Source organism: Columba livia, chromosome 11, assembly GCF_036013475.1.
Source record: "Columba livia isolate bColLiv1 breed racing homer chromosome 11, bColLiv1.pat.W.v2, whole genome shotgun sequence".
In the NCBI taxonomy this organism is placed as follows: Eukaryota; Metazoa; Chordata; class Aves; order Columbiformes; family Columbidae; genus Columba; species Columba livia.
In genome coordinates, this window is record NC_088612.1 from 3564301 (window position 1) to 3580113 (window position 15813).

Below are 15813 nucleotides of genomic sequence, written 5' to 3' on the forward strand. Positions count from 1 at the left end.
TGTCTAGTATGCCAAATTAGAAGCACAGTCATCTAACTCAGTTCTTTCCAACCCAGCAACCCAGATCCCAGTGAGTTTCCTTAAGCTCAGAAATGCAATTTAACAGAACAATCTGTACATTTGTACTAATTCTACCTTTTATTTGTTATTTTCCTCATGGAAGGTATTTTCATCTGTAGGTTATATACTCTGTTTGCTTCTGGTTTAAAGCAAAGCTGAGATAATAGTAATTCCTGGTTTATCAACATGCTGTAGTTGGCTTGTCGTCTTCCTTTTACTAAACTTTTCAAATGAATTTTACAATAAGAAGGTTATCGAAAAATGAAATTTCAATGCATCATCCTACAGCGTAAGAAGCAGATTTGAAGGACGCTGACCCAAATTAAATAGGCGGCGTAACAGCAGGCAGAAGAGATTTCGCTCTGTGAATTGGAAGGAAATCAGAGGAAGCTAATTGATTTACATAATAAATTATTGTAATAATTATAAATAAATTATGAGCAGGTATGCTGGAGCTTATAAATATAACCGATGTCCCTCTAGATAGATCCAACAGGCTAATCTTAGGAATCTGTGTATTATCAACAAGAACAAGAATGCTGTAATGTTACGTGGATATAGATCAACTGATGTTTTTGGCACTTGCCAAATGTAATTGAATTTATGAGAACTAAATTTCAGCACAGCCAGGACTGCACTTCACATAGGGACAAAACACCCAAATGCCATTACAAAAAAGTTGCATTTTTAGATATCTAGGGAACCTGCAATTAGTCTCCATCGTGCTGGAGGTCAGGGAATCTAAAGCTCATGGCGGTGCTACAAAGCAGTTTTGTATTGAACCAATCTTTCAAGAGAAGTTGAAACAGTGGGTGGTATCAGGGAGATTTCAATAGCCTCCTTTAAATCAGATTCCACTGTATTCATTCGCTGAACAAGTTTTCAGCAGTTTACCTGGAATTCTATGTATTGATTTAAGTCACGCTTCAGTAAAAGTTCAACATGACTTCAATGGATGAGTGAGTTCACATTTCTGGTTGCTCAGCTGAGGAGGCAGCGCTGCTAATCCCTGTGCAGCTGCCGTTAGCCACTGCTTGACCCGAAATGCACAGGAGTTGGCTTTAATTCGGAGCTTGGTCTGCTCTGCATGGTTTGCTGGTTTGGAGTGGGTTTTGTTTAAATTTTGACCAGTGGCTTAAGCTAGTTTTTCTTGAGGTTTTCTTCTTATTCTTGAGAATATCGTTTTTAAAAAGGAGAAGAAATGACAATGACTGAGATCTTGTAGAAATAGTATTAAAAGAAGCCTTTCTGAAGTAAATAGGATGGACGCTTTTGCTTCTGGGCTTACACGGTCTTTCTAAAACTAACCTTCCTTCTTTCTGTAGGATTTGTGTTTTGAAAATACTAACAGTTGTCAAGATGAGGAACTGTGAAAAAAGCAACGGGCAAACAAGAATGATCTTGTAGTTGAATAAAAATAACAGGAGCTACTCATATGTCACATAATGATAACAACCCTTAGAAACTTCATGTGTCCTTTTTTTTTGGTATCATTTGGGGCCTGGCAGTATTACTTTCGATTAGACTGCGGAAAGATTGCATTTTATATTAGGAAAATTTATGTCTCTCTGTGGCTTGCAGAAAAGTATCTGAAAGCTGTGTGCAGTCCTCAGTAAAGAAGTTGTTTAGTTTTTATATGCTGTATTTAATAAGTAAATACATTTCCTCCACTTTTCTAACAAGAGGAGTATGGCTGCTGAGTTAAAAATCCGAGATATTTTCTGGAATATGGAGTATTTCTCTATGCTTTTGTTGCAGATTTATTTGTATGTATCTTATTGAAAACTACTGGAGATGGGACAAAACTGTGATTTGCAAGACCTCTTAGCTTTGGAAGAACCTAGTCTGTATTCCCCATGTACAAATATCTCCCTAGCTGGCACTGTAAGAGCAGAATCTTAATGCACTACTTCGGGTTTCTTCTGTGGAGCATTGGTTTGATGTGGCCTCTGCCTTTTGACTGGCTAATCAGGGTCCACAGGGACTGAAGATGGGTAAGTAGCTATTCCACTTATCTTGTACATGTCCATATACAAAGATACATGGTTACTTATCACCGAGATGGACAGGAAATAACAGTGAGGGGAAAGATCTTTACCTCATTAGTAACGTTACATTTCCTATAGTGCATATTTTTCATATATTAAAAGTTAATAAGACAGTGTTAGCTTACGAGACTTACAAAGAGATGTGATCATAGTAAATGTGTCTAGAGGTTCAGAAAGTATTGCTAAGATATTTTAAAGTATATCCAGAACTCTTTCCTTCATCTTCTTGATGTGTCAAGCAATAGTATTTTTTGGTTGTTCTTTGTTTAAAGTCTTAAGGGCTGCAGTTACTGTAAGAAAATGAATGTTTCATATTGGTTATTACAGTTGTACTTTGAGGCCCCCGTCTCGACTGGGGCTTTGGGATAGTAGGTGTGGTGGTATCACTCAGCAGGATAACTTCTGCTCAAAAGGCATTGAAATGTGTCTGGACAAGACTCACAGCGGTCCTGATGCAGCCCTGTTATAGATAAGGAATAGATAGATTAAATTATGTGCTAAGTTAGGAACGAAGATACAACAGAAGTGAAGAAATCTTCTTAGGGGAAGGCTCTGTTTATCATTGCTATAGGTATTGTGTATGTTTTGCAGTGGGCACACTGTCAACCAAAGCTTAGCATGCACATAAAAGGTACTTTGTTGGCATCTTTTCCTTGCCATTATATCAAAATTACTGTAGCTCAGCTGCCATGGCTTCAAATTGCTTCTTCCATATACGAACAAAGTCCTGCTTGTAAGAACAGATAAGAACCAAGAATATATTTGGCACTATATAAATAATACTTAATATTTTCATCCTCTTATAAATAACTCTTTGGCGTTCTTCTCTCAGGTTTACACAAATACCTGGATGGGGTTCTGTTTAACGTATATATTTTCTCCATTGTTTAGAGAAAATATAGAAAGGGGAGAACTTTTCAATTAACTGCACATACTCCAAGAGTTATAAAGGTCAGTTGCTTCTCAGGAAGCTTTGAAACTCTTGTAAAATGCTTCCATGTATTTATGTATCTGAAAATATGAAGCAAAAAATAGAATAACAATGATGTTGAGAAAGGGGATCCCTTAGAGAGTAAAAATATAAAGAAAAACCCAACGATGAAAGTAACAGGCGCTGTCTCGTGTCTACCCTGTGTGGTAGACTCCCAGCCCAAGTACATCAACTGCACGGCGGTCTTCCTCTGTGCCAAAGGTAATTTTTTGGGACATTTTTGAGGAAAATCCAGCAAGGTGCAATGGCCTTTGTGTTATATTCAGAGTCTGATCAGCTGATGCTGTTTAGTTTTGTTAGCTCGTAGCATTAAACACAGTTCTTGAAACTAGCTGGACTGCGCTCCTTGCACGGCATCCTACTGCCCAGGAAACAGCTGGGATTGCTGGGAGGGCAGAGGAGACGCAACATTCTCAAGTAGAGACTAAGTTATATTTCTAGTCATGTGGGGGGTTTTACGTAGTTGGGTGTAGCAACAAAACAGCCAATTTCTGCAAAACTTCAGCCGACAGATAAAGTCGTCTGATCAGATTTCTGGTGAGATTTCAGATATTTATTGTAGTCTGTAGCGGCGCTACCTTCACTGTTCCGCGAGAGATCCAGTAACTGTTGATTATATTGTAATGTTTCTAATACTGAACAGACAATAGCACTAAACTGATGTACTGAAAAAGGCTTTCTTACGCAACACCCATCCAGTATAGAAAGACTGAAATGTAACCTTTTCTTCTTAGCATTAACATTGCATCTTGCCTTGTTTCTATGCGGTTCAGAGGAAGTTATGCTTGCAGCAGAACTCAGACTCCTTCTGTGTGCCAGTTTTGAAACATTTTCACCAGGCTAAGCAGCTTGAACCCTGAGAACAGGAGATACGGGCTCACTACCAGAGTAGTATTACACAAATACAAACACTTCATTCAGTTAGGTTTATTTTTTTCTAATTTTATTTGTGATGACTGTATTTGGTCTGCATAAAAGTGCAGAAGTAGTTGGAATGTTCATTTTATCACCAAGTTTGTATAATAACATTTGCTATAAACCACTTTTTTGAAGGTTCCAAGAGAGTACAATTGATTAGATGCATATTTTCTGCCTTATACACCAGACCACACCCAGCTGCACAGCTTTTCCCAGGTAAGTGAACTATTATATATTCCCCTTTCTCTTCCCTTCCACATCTCCCTTGATTAATAAGGAAAACCAGACATCTATCTGCATGATGCTTGTTTTAAAGTCGGTGCATAGGTCCATGGAAAATACATATCTAGTTACTAGGATTTACCCACTGGGGCCAGACAGCATAGATAGCTCTAATAATGAATTTGAAATAGGATTTTCTTGCTACACTGAAAAAAAAATTAAAAAAATAAAGAATTCCTCAGACTCAAAGATAAATCAAAGGCAAGTGGCACCCTGGTGGACCAGACAGCCCCTGGCAGCCAGTCACACCGGGGCCTCAGAGGTCACTACCTCAGTATCAGCAGAGCTGCCTGTAGAGCTCACTGTGCAGTTTCACATCACGGCTAAATCAGAATACTTAATGATCTGGCACCCAAATTTCACATGTTGCCAGTCTCAGTCCCTGTGTGAGCCTTCCTTGCTACGCCTTTGAGTCATAAAACATGGATACACATTCCTGTGTTTTGACAACTCCAAAAAAATTAATTTAGAACCAACATTAAGAGGCTGTTCTAACTGTGTTGGAGTACAGGGAGGTGAATTTTATTGCAATAAAGTATGCTGTCCTCACAGCAGATACTGTGAAATGAGGAGAAAGGATTAACGACAGTGAAATCTTTATTAGTTATGTGCTTTTTCTTCCAGTTTCTGATACAACCAGGGTAATTACAGAATTTTCCTCAGAAGCCAACAGTTTTAGATCATAAACTGTTTTTGCATAAAGTATCTGTTTTGCATGAATTAGATATATTTTTTCAGGATGTTTTCATTTCTTTAGAGGGAATAGAAATGTAGGACAGACACTTGAACCCATTCCCACACACATTCCCTTTTCTACCCATCCGTAAATTTGGATTTTGAAAAGTCACAATGGGGTTTTCTGAAATTCCTGAATTTGCGTCTCATGTCCGTGTTCCAATATAAAAAGAGTCTCCCCAGCCAGTCCATATCTCCCAGAAGTCTCTGAAGCCAAAAAGCCTGGAGTGATGGCCTGTCCTCACTGCTAAAGGAGACTGTGGTGCAGTGCAGGAGATGTAGTTCGACAGGAATGTTCAATCTGTACAGGAGATCAGGAGCCAAGAAATACTTGAACACAGCTCCCACGGCTCAGCAGGGCTCCGAGCACCTCACTTCATCTGCAGGGTGACCACTCCCCACCTGCAAATTGACATCAACTTCCTTGTTTCACAAAGGCTTCAAGAGGATAAAAATCTGTGAAAGTTATGAGATTCTCAGATACTGTGATAAGTCCCAGGATAAACAAATGTTGAATGCAAAACAGCACCTTTCATGGTACATATTCACGGGCATGTGGAATGAATTAGAAAGATGAAGGCAGGGAGCAGAATGAGAATGGGAAGAAGCAGAAGGGGAGAAGGACAGACAGTAACAGTGCAAGTCAGGCAGCATCACTGGAAGCCATGGGATGTTACACAGAGTCCAACACGGACTTGAGTTCATGTTGCAAACAATCTTGTAACTAAAGCAAATTGAGCCAATGGCTTAATAAACCAAGCTTTTCACAAAATTCTAATGTTGGCGCTTTCGTGAAGTGGCCAAGAGTAACTCCCAGAGAAGGGACCTTACTGGGTGCATTTAGAGTAGAAGTGGATATATTAAACCCAGGCTTTATTCAATATCTCAGGTTAAAAAAACTTTCTGTACTATGCTCTATTTTCTCTGTAAGTATTGTGAGGGAAAATGGCAAGTGTGAATATATACACATGCGCACGTGTAAATAAACAGGGAATTTGGCTATACACACCACCTTTTTTGGGTGAGAGTGCATATGATGAAACTGTACTGCATACTGGGAACAGATTAATGGATTCTTTTTCTGACAATGGAAAAGATTCAACATTCGCTCATTAAAAAACAAATCCCTTTTTTAGAACTGGAAGTTAAGCAATGTGGATAGATTAGATAAAGAAACTGCTGCTATTTTTTGAAGAACTGAAGAGCGTGGTCAGTAAGGAAGGGGAAAAACTATTTGGCATCACAAAAAAGAGGTGACAAAATTCAGAGGAGAAAACGTAGGATGCATGTAAAGAAAGCTCTTAGGATGGGGATGTCAGGTAGATGGTCTTATCTTCCTACTGGAATGGACGGAAAGCCTGCTGTTGGGATGAAGAGCATATGTTCTTTTTGTTCCAGAACATATTGGATGTGATACATTCCTGTGCAAAAGGAGATAACTCCCAGCTAAGCTTTCCAAAAAGGATTTAAGTGATGCATGGTAATTTATCCTGGCTTTCTGCACTAGAAGTTGTCAAAATTGCCATTGGTCATACCAATGACAGATAAGCCTCTACTCGACTGCAGTGAAACAACAGTGATTGCAAACGAGGTGTAGTGATGTTGCAAAACATCTTTCAGCAGCAAGGAATGAAATGGCTTAATGTTAAATGGAAGAACGTGCCACAAATAACTTCTTATGATTTGCTGAGGAATGGCTCAAGTTGGAGTCACTCTAAGGTATCTAATGCTCATACCACTTAAAGTAAACGGGGCTGCCTTAGAAGATGATGAATAGTTTTGTATTTGTCGCTCTGTAGTGACACACTTTTTACTGAAAACAATGGATATTAAGAAATTAACTGGTTTAGGTACTTCTCTGTGTCCACTTTGCACATACATGCATTCTAGGCATCTTCCTCCCAAAATCTCGTTAATATTTCTAATCTTCAGAAGCAAATTTAAAAACGTTATTTAGATGCTGTTTGAAATGCTGTTAGGCACCTCATCTGCATTTGTGTGTCTATATACCATGAAAATCTAATGCTAGAAGTCCATGTGACACTTAAAATAGAACTTCAAAAATGGTGTTATTTTTATAGTCCGGTCTTCATGAAAAGTATCATATTGAAAAATTCTGTAGGCTGAATCATTAAGAAAAAAAAACAAACCGCAACTGAAAACAATGACAAAATGGGAAGGATAGACTTGGTGTTATACTTTGAAAATTCTCTCTGCCAGTCACCAAGCAAGGTGGATTTTGGGAGGCAAGACTCTAAGTCCACTGAAATTAATAGAACTCTGTTTTCAGCAGGCTTCACATCACAGCCTTCAGTAAAGTGTACTCTGACAGCCCTACACACTCTGTTTAATGCAGTTTATTTGAATGAAAGGGAAAACTAATGCAAGTGTCAGAGAAAAACAGCTAAAAATTAAACAGGTGACACAGACCTGCTGAACAACTGATGAAGGAGGGAGCTGAGTAGCCAGAGTGGTTTGGGAGAAAAAACGCAGATATTATTGAAATAAACACGTTTAAAATAATGAAATGTATCAAAGGTGTGTACAAACGTCCAGAAAGCCAGAGCAGGGTTTTGATCACAGATAAATTCCAAACCACAATATTCTGGAATTTGTCATCAAGGTCCTTTGATACCGAAAGGTATAGGTTCTAAATGGCATGACATAGTTTCTTATTATATGAAGGAAATGCAAAAAAGGGCATACTTTCCTATATTCTTTAAGTAGGTTTTAGTTTAAAAAGAAGATTGGTATATAGAATGAAGTTTACCTCCTGACTTATTTTCCCCACATCTGTTTTGCATAGAGTGGTTTTAATTTTAGGATTCCCCCCTCCCGCCCTTTCTTCCTGAATCAGGCAGTGGGAGATCGCTGCCATCTACAGATTGGAGATAGTATCACTAATGTTAGAGGAAAATGGAACAGCTCCTCTCATGTTGGAACGTTGTTCTCTCTTGGCCTTGAGCACTGGTCTCCTCAACCCCTCCTCTCCCTTAAAAAACCCCACAACACAAAGTCACCCAACATGGCTCTTGTCTCTGTGCCCCCCTGATCATAATCACCCTAATTAAAGGAAAAGCACAGGACTTGGAGAATCTTAGAAATCCTATCATGTTTTAAATCAAAGTTACAGCATATCGAAATGCATTACATTTACCATAACTTTAAAAAGAAAAAATAATAAAATTCATCATTTTCCTCCTATATCTTTGATATTCAGATGGAAAGATTTTAGTTGCAAGGAACACTTTTATCAAACAAGTCAGATATTGGCTGTTAATATACAATTCCTGTTACTATTTTTTCATCTTTTCCAATGTATGCTGTGTTGCTGAATCCTTCAAATGAGTGCATATCTGATAACGTTAAAATGTTAGAATCAAAGATAAGGCAAACTAAAAGGTTAAGGTTAAACATGAAAGTGATTTGCCAGCTTGCATACAATCTCTGCTGTTATACTCGAGACAGTAAAGAAATGGATGGAACCTAAAAGAACCTGAGAACTGATTTCCCACCGACATTTCGAAGTGTAGGATTGAGCTCACTGAAATGATTTTTAACTATGACTTGAGAATTTACTTCTGCAAGAGATCATGCAGCTGGAATAGTTAGGTGAAAAGAATAAGAGATAAATGCAGTAGAGTTAAAGCAATCTCTAACTGCAGGGGATTTCAGCTGCTGTCTGCCTGAATATTCTTCTTCATGCGCTACAGAAATGCTTCTTATTTGCTTCCCCAGGTGGCAGAAATTCCCTGGCTTGTTTCCCCCACCGTGTGTATATCATCCTAGCAGCCAGAGTAAAATTTTGCTTTGATTTGGGAGTCCGTTACACCATGATAACATGATTGCTTCAAGGAACGTGTTCTGATAGGTACAACATGCTTCTACCTGTACTAGCAACACCAAACTCTTAGTCTGTTGCTGGAGAAGTTCACGCAATAAAAGCAACAGCTAATCTGGTCTGATTGTAGCCAAGTGGTCTCCAACTCTGCAAACCTTTACCATCTTTGTTTTGCTGGACTAGTTTTGTCTTTAAAATCCTGTGCCCGCCGAATGGCAGAAGAATGTCCACCTGGCTTCCTGAAAAACTTTTGAGAATTCAGCTCCCAGTTCACAAGAGCAGCTTTCAAGAAATACAGGCTGAGAGTTCGGGTCCCTCTGAAGCCAGTGGCAGAAGCCCCGTCAGCTTCAGTATGGTCACAATTTCATTCATTATATTGGTTCAGCGGCTACAACAGTTTTCAGCTCGTTCCTACAGATCAATGTCAGGTGTGTTTGTTATTTTAAACCACACAATTTCTTTAGAAAAGTAAATATCTGACTACTTTAACATTCCAACGAGCAAGATAGGGAGTCTGTCAGGGGCATGTCTGTATTTCACACATTTTTAACATATGTAATTGAATGGCTACCTGGTAACTACAATGAAAGCTGTGCCGCTTTTCCTGCTGCTCTCAAAGGGTGTTTCTGTACATCGCCAGAAGGTGGCATTCATGGCTAACAGTTAGAGGAATCAATATACGTTATTTCTCCTTTGCATATGAGAGAGGGTAGAAAGAGGTTTCTTAGTATAGTGGCAGTTACTCAATTAACCATGATGCTTAAACTATTGCAAGAAATTTGATTTGTGTTTTCTTTGTTTTACTAGGAGTGGCAGAGTTATCCAGTAGTAGACATTAATCTTCATGATGAGACAGCAGGGACCTGGCAAGTTATATTCATCTTCCTGTAAAGTATTTGATAGTAAAAGTCATTGTCTTCAGTTACGTCATTTTGTTCCCCCGAATAAGCCAGTTTCCAATAATTCTTTGACGGCTCTAATACCCACTGCTATCAGAACAGGTAGGAAATTCAAGAAAAAAACCCAAACCAGTCAATAAATCTTAATCAGATTTTTCAAAGTCTTATCATTCCCATTTGTGATCCAGTCAGTCTATGGAGTATTGCCATATTTCACATCTGTGTCACATCATGCCTTTCCTGTTGCCTCATTGATCAACAGACAACATGTGATGATTCCCAGATGTTCAAACATGGCAGATCCCAAAAGGCCTATTAAATTACACTGAAAGCAAAACAACATCCATGCTGTAAAAATTTTGTTAAAATCAGGTATGTCTGAATATTCACAAACTTGCTACAAGATACTGATTGATATTCAAATTGCTTTTAAACATCAAATGCTTTGAAATGTCCACATTGTGTATTATATAAGGACACTGTGTCACGGAGTTGATATGACTTTCTGTCCTGTAATATGAAGCAAGATGAAACAGAATTAGGCATATATTTATACACAGAGAAGGCAAACCACAGGATTTTTTACTTTATTTTTTACTATTTTACTGCAGTAAAAATACAGTCAGTCTGTGTTCTTTCAGATCCTTACTGAGATTTCTTGCGGATTATATGATTTTTTCCCTGAAAAAGCTGAATAAATTATTATTAAAGAGGCTTGTGCATTGCATTCTCTAGGCAACGCAAGGCAGCATGTGGTGTTCTTCAGCGTGTGCTTTTTCCACTGAAAAGGATCCTTGTAAAGACCAAGACATACCAAGATGATACTTTTTTCTATAACTGAAGAGCAGTTACATGAAATTCTAGATCAGATTTCAAACTAAATGTGATCCAGTGCTACAACATTCTGCTTCTGAACAGTCCTCGCCATTTATGATACAGTAGTTTTAATACGCTGAACATCCTTTACACCTTCCTGAAGCGAGCATTACTCTTCTAGCAACTTCTCAATTTCAGATTTTGTGCGCTGGCATTGTCAACAATGAGAATGTCATAATTTTCTGATAAACACGGGCAGCTGTGTGCTGACAATCAGTAGCTCTATGTTGTAACCTGTGAAACAGCAGCACGGAACTCAGGTGCAGTTTTTTGAAATCAGAGCATCTAACATCTCACGTTTTCTTTTTCACAATGGTTTATCAAGTTAGAAATCCCAAGTATGGAGGAAATAAAAATGCTCTGGGTATCCAGGATTAGCACTTACTAATACTCAGTTTTTGCCAAATCTATCTCCACTGTGGAGTAATTCTGGACATCCATATCTTTATTCTAATTTACGGATGTAACTCATTTTTGTTGAACAGTCTGGAGTTGTCTGTGAGCACCCAGTGCCCAGGTATATGTAATAGCAAACATTATTCTATTTTTGCTACCAGAAACAACACAGGCACCTAAAAGTTACAAGATCTCCACATAGAAGCTGTTCACGAGTCCATCCACACAGTATACTCTGCAAGATTAGGATTGCAAAACGTTTACAAGCTGCGGCATGACAGAGCTGTGTACACAAAACAGTAGATTGCTGAGTTTTCAGAGTACCAACTTAGAGTACACACATATGCAACTTTAAAAAATATCTATATCTGGAGTTTGCATTCATCTAAAATGTATGTCTTTTTAAAATAAACATGTAGTTAGAACTATATTTGTTAATTAATGGCATAACAACGTTTTGTTTTGTTATTCACACTTGCAGAACAACAGCCAGAGATTGAGGAAAGTTAGGATAGAAGGTCTCTGCAGGATCATGGAGAAGCATGTGGAATATAAACACAGGAAGGAGACAAGACGAGAAGCACAGATCTGGATAACGGTAAAGCAACACATATGGAAAGTCCGCTTGAGAAGAACAATCACACATGCCAAAAATAATTCACTAGCTACATTTAGTTAGAAGATCTGGGGAGCAAACATTAGCATCCTAAACAAATGAAGCAGGTTAGCCAGAGTGTCTACCGGCCCCAGGGTCACATACTGCTGCTCTAACTGCCAGCAGCATCCGCGCGGAACGCGGAGCTTTCCAAGCTCTGGCCAGTGCTGGCTGTGGAGAGCAGACTGTCTGTTCTCTTCCCTTTCTTATGAAATGTGTACTGCAGTGCAAAGCCATGTCAGAAACACCTGAGCTTGTTTATCTGCACAGAAAGTGCTGTGATATGCAGAATTGCTTGTTTCTGTTCCAGAAGCAAAACCATAGCGTTAGCCCGCTCCTGTACATTAACATATTTTCATATCACTGACTTTTTTTTTTTTTAATTTTAAATAATTGTTTCATTTAAGTATATAGAAAGGGTGCTAAAACAGGCTCACAAAATGTCCTCACTGTCCTGGGCATTTTTTTTTGCAGAAGGATTCTCTTCTTTCTGACTTTGTTATTGGAGTAGCTTGCTGTTGGCATTGATTTTCCAGTGTCAGGTCCTGCAGCATCAAACCTGGGAGCTGACACCAGCAAAATAATGAAATGGAAGAAACTTGGGACTAATTTCATCCAGTGTTGTAGTCCTTTGGATTTCACTCTGGAACACTACGTTATACATTACTTCATTTACTTGGGTCACTACTCAAGTATCAGTGTCAATTCAGTTTAGTATTCCCCTCTTTTGTCTAGAACTGTGGAATCGGCTGAACTCCCTCCTTTTTAGAAAAGCGCACACCCTGCTGTCTGAGCCTGCTTTATTTTTAATGCTTTCTACAAATTTACTTTTGTAAAGCAGGGTATTGGCCAACTGTTCTTTGAAATGGCATACTTTTCCTAGGGGATCCCCTTTTCAGAATGCTTATTTTCTAAACACTAGTTTCCAAATATATTCTTTTCCAATGACCAAAAACCCACAGCTTATGACCACGGTTTTGACAATATGAAAAACTAACCAGGTAATCTGCACTGTCATTAAATACATGTAGTCCTTATGGACTGTTAGTGGTTATCGCATCTGTGCTGAGAGTCTTGCTCACTTTTGTTTAAGTCTTCACCTCTTTCCTCCTATTCAACATAGTCCTGTGGCTATACCATTTCTGACGTAGCAATTTACTTTTTCCAAGCTGAAAGCCGCAAAAGCCTCTTTTCTCTTGCTCTCGTTCCCCACTGCCAGTATTTTGAATACAAAGTTTGACAACTGTAGAGAATTCATGTGCTCTTTCCATTTATTTTTCTATTACGAACCCAGAATTTGGGGTCACTAATCTCTAATTCAACTACAGACAAAAACCTCCTTTATGGGCCTCTTTCAGGTATCTCTCAATGACCTCGGTCATGGTAAGCAATAACTTGGTTACTCAATAGGCTGGTTTCCTCTGTTGTAATTCTTGTTCTGGATCAGGTGGGCACACGCAAAGTCTCTTTCTAATACCATGTGTAGAAATATATTGCAAGGTAAGCTGATATACAGTAACTTGTTTTGAATCTTTAGGCCTCAAGGAATAAATAGGTGCTTTACTTAGGTAGTCAGTGAGGCCCAGAATGAAATCCAATAGAATTTCATCACAAACTCATCTTTCCTTCCCTTTTTGATCTTTTGTGGCAGTAACAACTAAAGACCCAGATCACTTATCACCAAGTGATTTCTCATTATTTCTAAGAGACATTCAAGCAAACGTGGATGTAGCTGGCCTCAAATTTTAAGTAATTTCAACTGCTGAGATGCCTATGGATCATTTAAAAATATTTCTAGTTTTCATTCTGTTGAAAATCTAATACTTTATAGGGATGCTATTGCAATTTCAGCTCTTACAGGTGATTTGTTCATTGAAAACCAAATGCCTATAAGGTCATTTGCCACATCTTCAGACTGAGTTTCCCCTGCCTGTGTTTTCTACATAGTATTAGCCACACTGAAATCCAAGTGAATGATGAATTTATCCATTTATCCAAGTACCTATCTAGTTTGAATTTCACAGGACCAACTTTCAAGCCGAGTTCTCCCCTATAAGTAGCCAGTGCATATTTTCTAGTCACTGCCTTGATTAGAGCCCTGTTAGGAGTTCTCAGTTTGTACAAATTTCACCATCCTTTTTAGCACATCTGTTTCAATAAGAATAACACAGTGGAGCCATCATCTGTTGTCTCTTGCACTTTGAGTTTTCCTGGGTAGTGGAACTGTAACTGTTTGAATATCTAGACATCTAGAACTTCTACTCTGAAGGCAAAAGTCTTTCCCAGACCTTCTGAAGCACTTTTCACTTTGCCCACATAGTACTGTACCCTGGCCTTCTGCTTCTAACAGTTCTTTTTTAATAGAGGCTTTTTTTCCATCATGTCAGCATTTATCTGAGCCACTTCCCATAGTTCTAGTACTATTTCTGATTTCCCTCATTTTACAGACTGAATTAGTAACTTTTCGTAAAACTTAAGTAATATCATCCAGAAAATCACAATCCCCTTTTTCCATGAGATGTAACTATGCCTGTGATTCTAAAGCTTTTAGATATTGCTTAGCCAGCATGTCTTACTAGCTACAAGCTAGAACTTTTGCTTATGTCTGAACTGAACACCAGTTTCTCTTTCAGGGTGTCTCTACTAAATCATTAACACCTGGGCTCACTAAATTAGGTTTTCACCTTGTCTGTATCACTGAGCAATTAGGCTGGGAAGCTGAATTTCCACAGGGCATTTCCCACTTGCAAATTCTTGTATCACTTGAGCAGAGACAACGTGGCTGTTAACCTTGGATTACAAGCAGGATTAAAAAAAAAAGTAAGTTGTAAACATATAGCCTTACTTGTGGAGTTCTTTATCTAATCCAATTTTACAGCTAACAGCCACAGTGACTCTGTAATCTATTGATTCCCTCCACAGTGATTTATTTCAAACTCCTTCTTTGCTTCTGGTCCACCCTTTCTTACAGCTGAAGATTAGTTAAAGCCACCTTTTCTTCCTAATTCCATGGTACACTAGGAGGTTGCTTTAATACTTTTTACAGATGGCCAATTTCTTAGTTTAGGCCTTATTTTCTCACCTGCCATCCCTACAAACGTGTCACTAATTTAAGCCATACCCAGTTTGGCCTGGGCAATTAACATCTTGCTGCCTGTTTCAATTAGGAGGAGAAACTGGTGCTGAAATCAAGTGCACATGGTGTAATCATGTTTCCTTGTAAAGAGGCTGAAGATGCTCTTTCCCTAGGAACAAGTGGCACCAGATAGTATGGTGATTGCAGACCTCCTCCAGACATTACTCAGTCCAAAAACCTAGAACTTCACCATGCAGCTTGTCTTCCAGAGCAAATGTTGACTGGTGGTACCACCTTTTGTTTCATTTTGTCTCTTCAGCTTCTCCTGGTACAGAAAGTCCTTTGTCAAAAAGTAGCCACTAGGAGGTCCTTAACTCCTCAATATATCCATCTTTATGCTTTTTTTCATAGTGGTTTGTAATTGTTTCTAACAGTTGGGACAGGGATTCCTTTCTCTCAATTTATAACAGGACAATTACTTTAAAAGGTCCTTTTTTTTTGCCATTGTCCTCTTTGCTGTTATAAAGTAACTATAACACACTCTGGAAATGCCTTTCTCTCCCAACCCAATAAAAATGCAGTAAGCATGACAGTGAGTGACACTGCAAGCCCTGCTACAGCCAGCAAAGGTTCTCTCTGAGCTGCTTCCCTGGTCTGCACATAAGTTTGAGCTGAATCAGAGCTCCCCAGTGATCCTACAGCCAGGACTGAGCAGCACATCGCAGAGTGTATCTTCTGTGTGTAGTCTGGAAGCACTTGACCGCTGTAGCCAGAGCCACATCTCAACATTTGTATCAGCACATCGCGGATACACACTCCTATTTAAGCATACAATGAACCCCTCCTATAGCGACCAAGCAAACAACTGAACCATTCTCTCAGCCTGGCTCTTCCTAGTGCATCAGCTGCTCCAGGGGGGTCAGCAGGAGACTGTGCCCTCCTGAACCTGGAGCAGCAATAAGCGCAACTACGGAGCCCAGCTACTAAGTGAATTTTGTTCTGGTGTGCAGCACCAACCTGCCATATTTCTGGACCA

At 39.0% G+C, this 15813-nt stretch overlaps 1 long non-coding RNA gene across 1 annotated transcript; it reads left to right on the plus strand.

Moving 5' to 3' along the window:
• Positions 1-1715: 1715 nt before the first annotated feature.
• LOC110355506 (uncharacterized) lies at positions 1716-12668 on the plus strand. The gene is made up of 4 exons (XR_010475336.1): positions 1716-2054; positions 4153-4233; positions 8773-9876; positions 11528-12668. It is a non-coding gene; the product is annotated as an uncharacterized LOC110355506 (long non-coding RNA).
• Positions 12669-15813: the final 3145 nt, after the last annotated feature.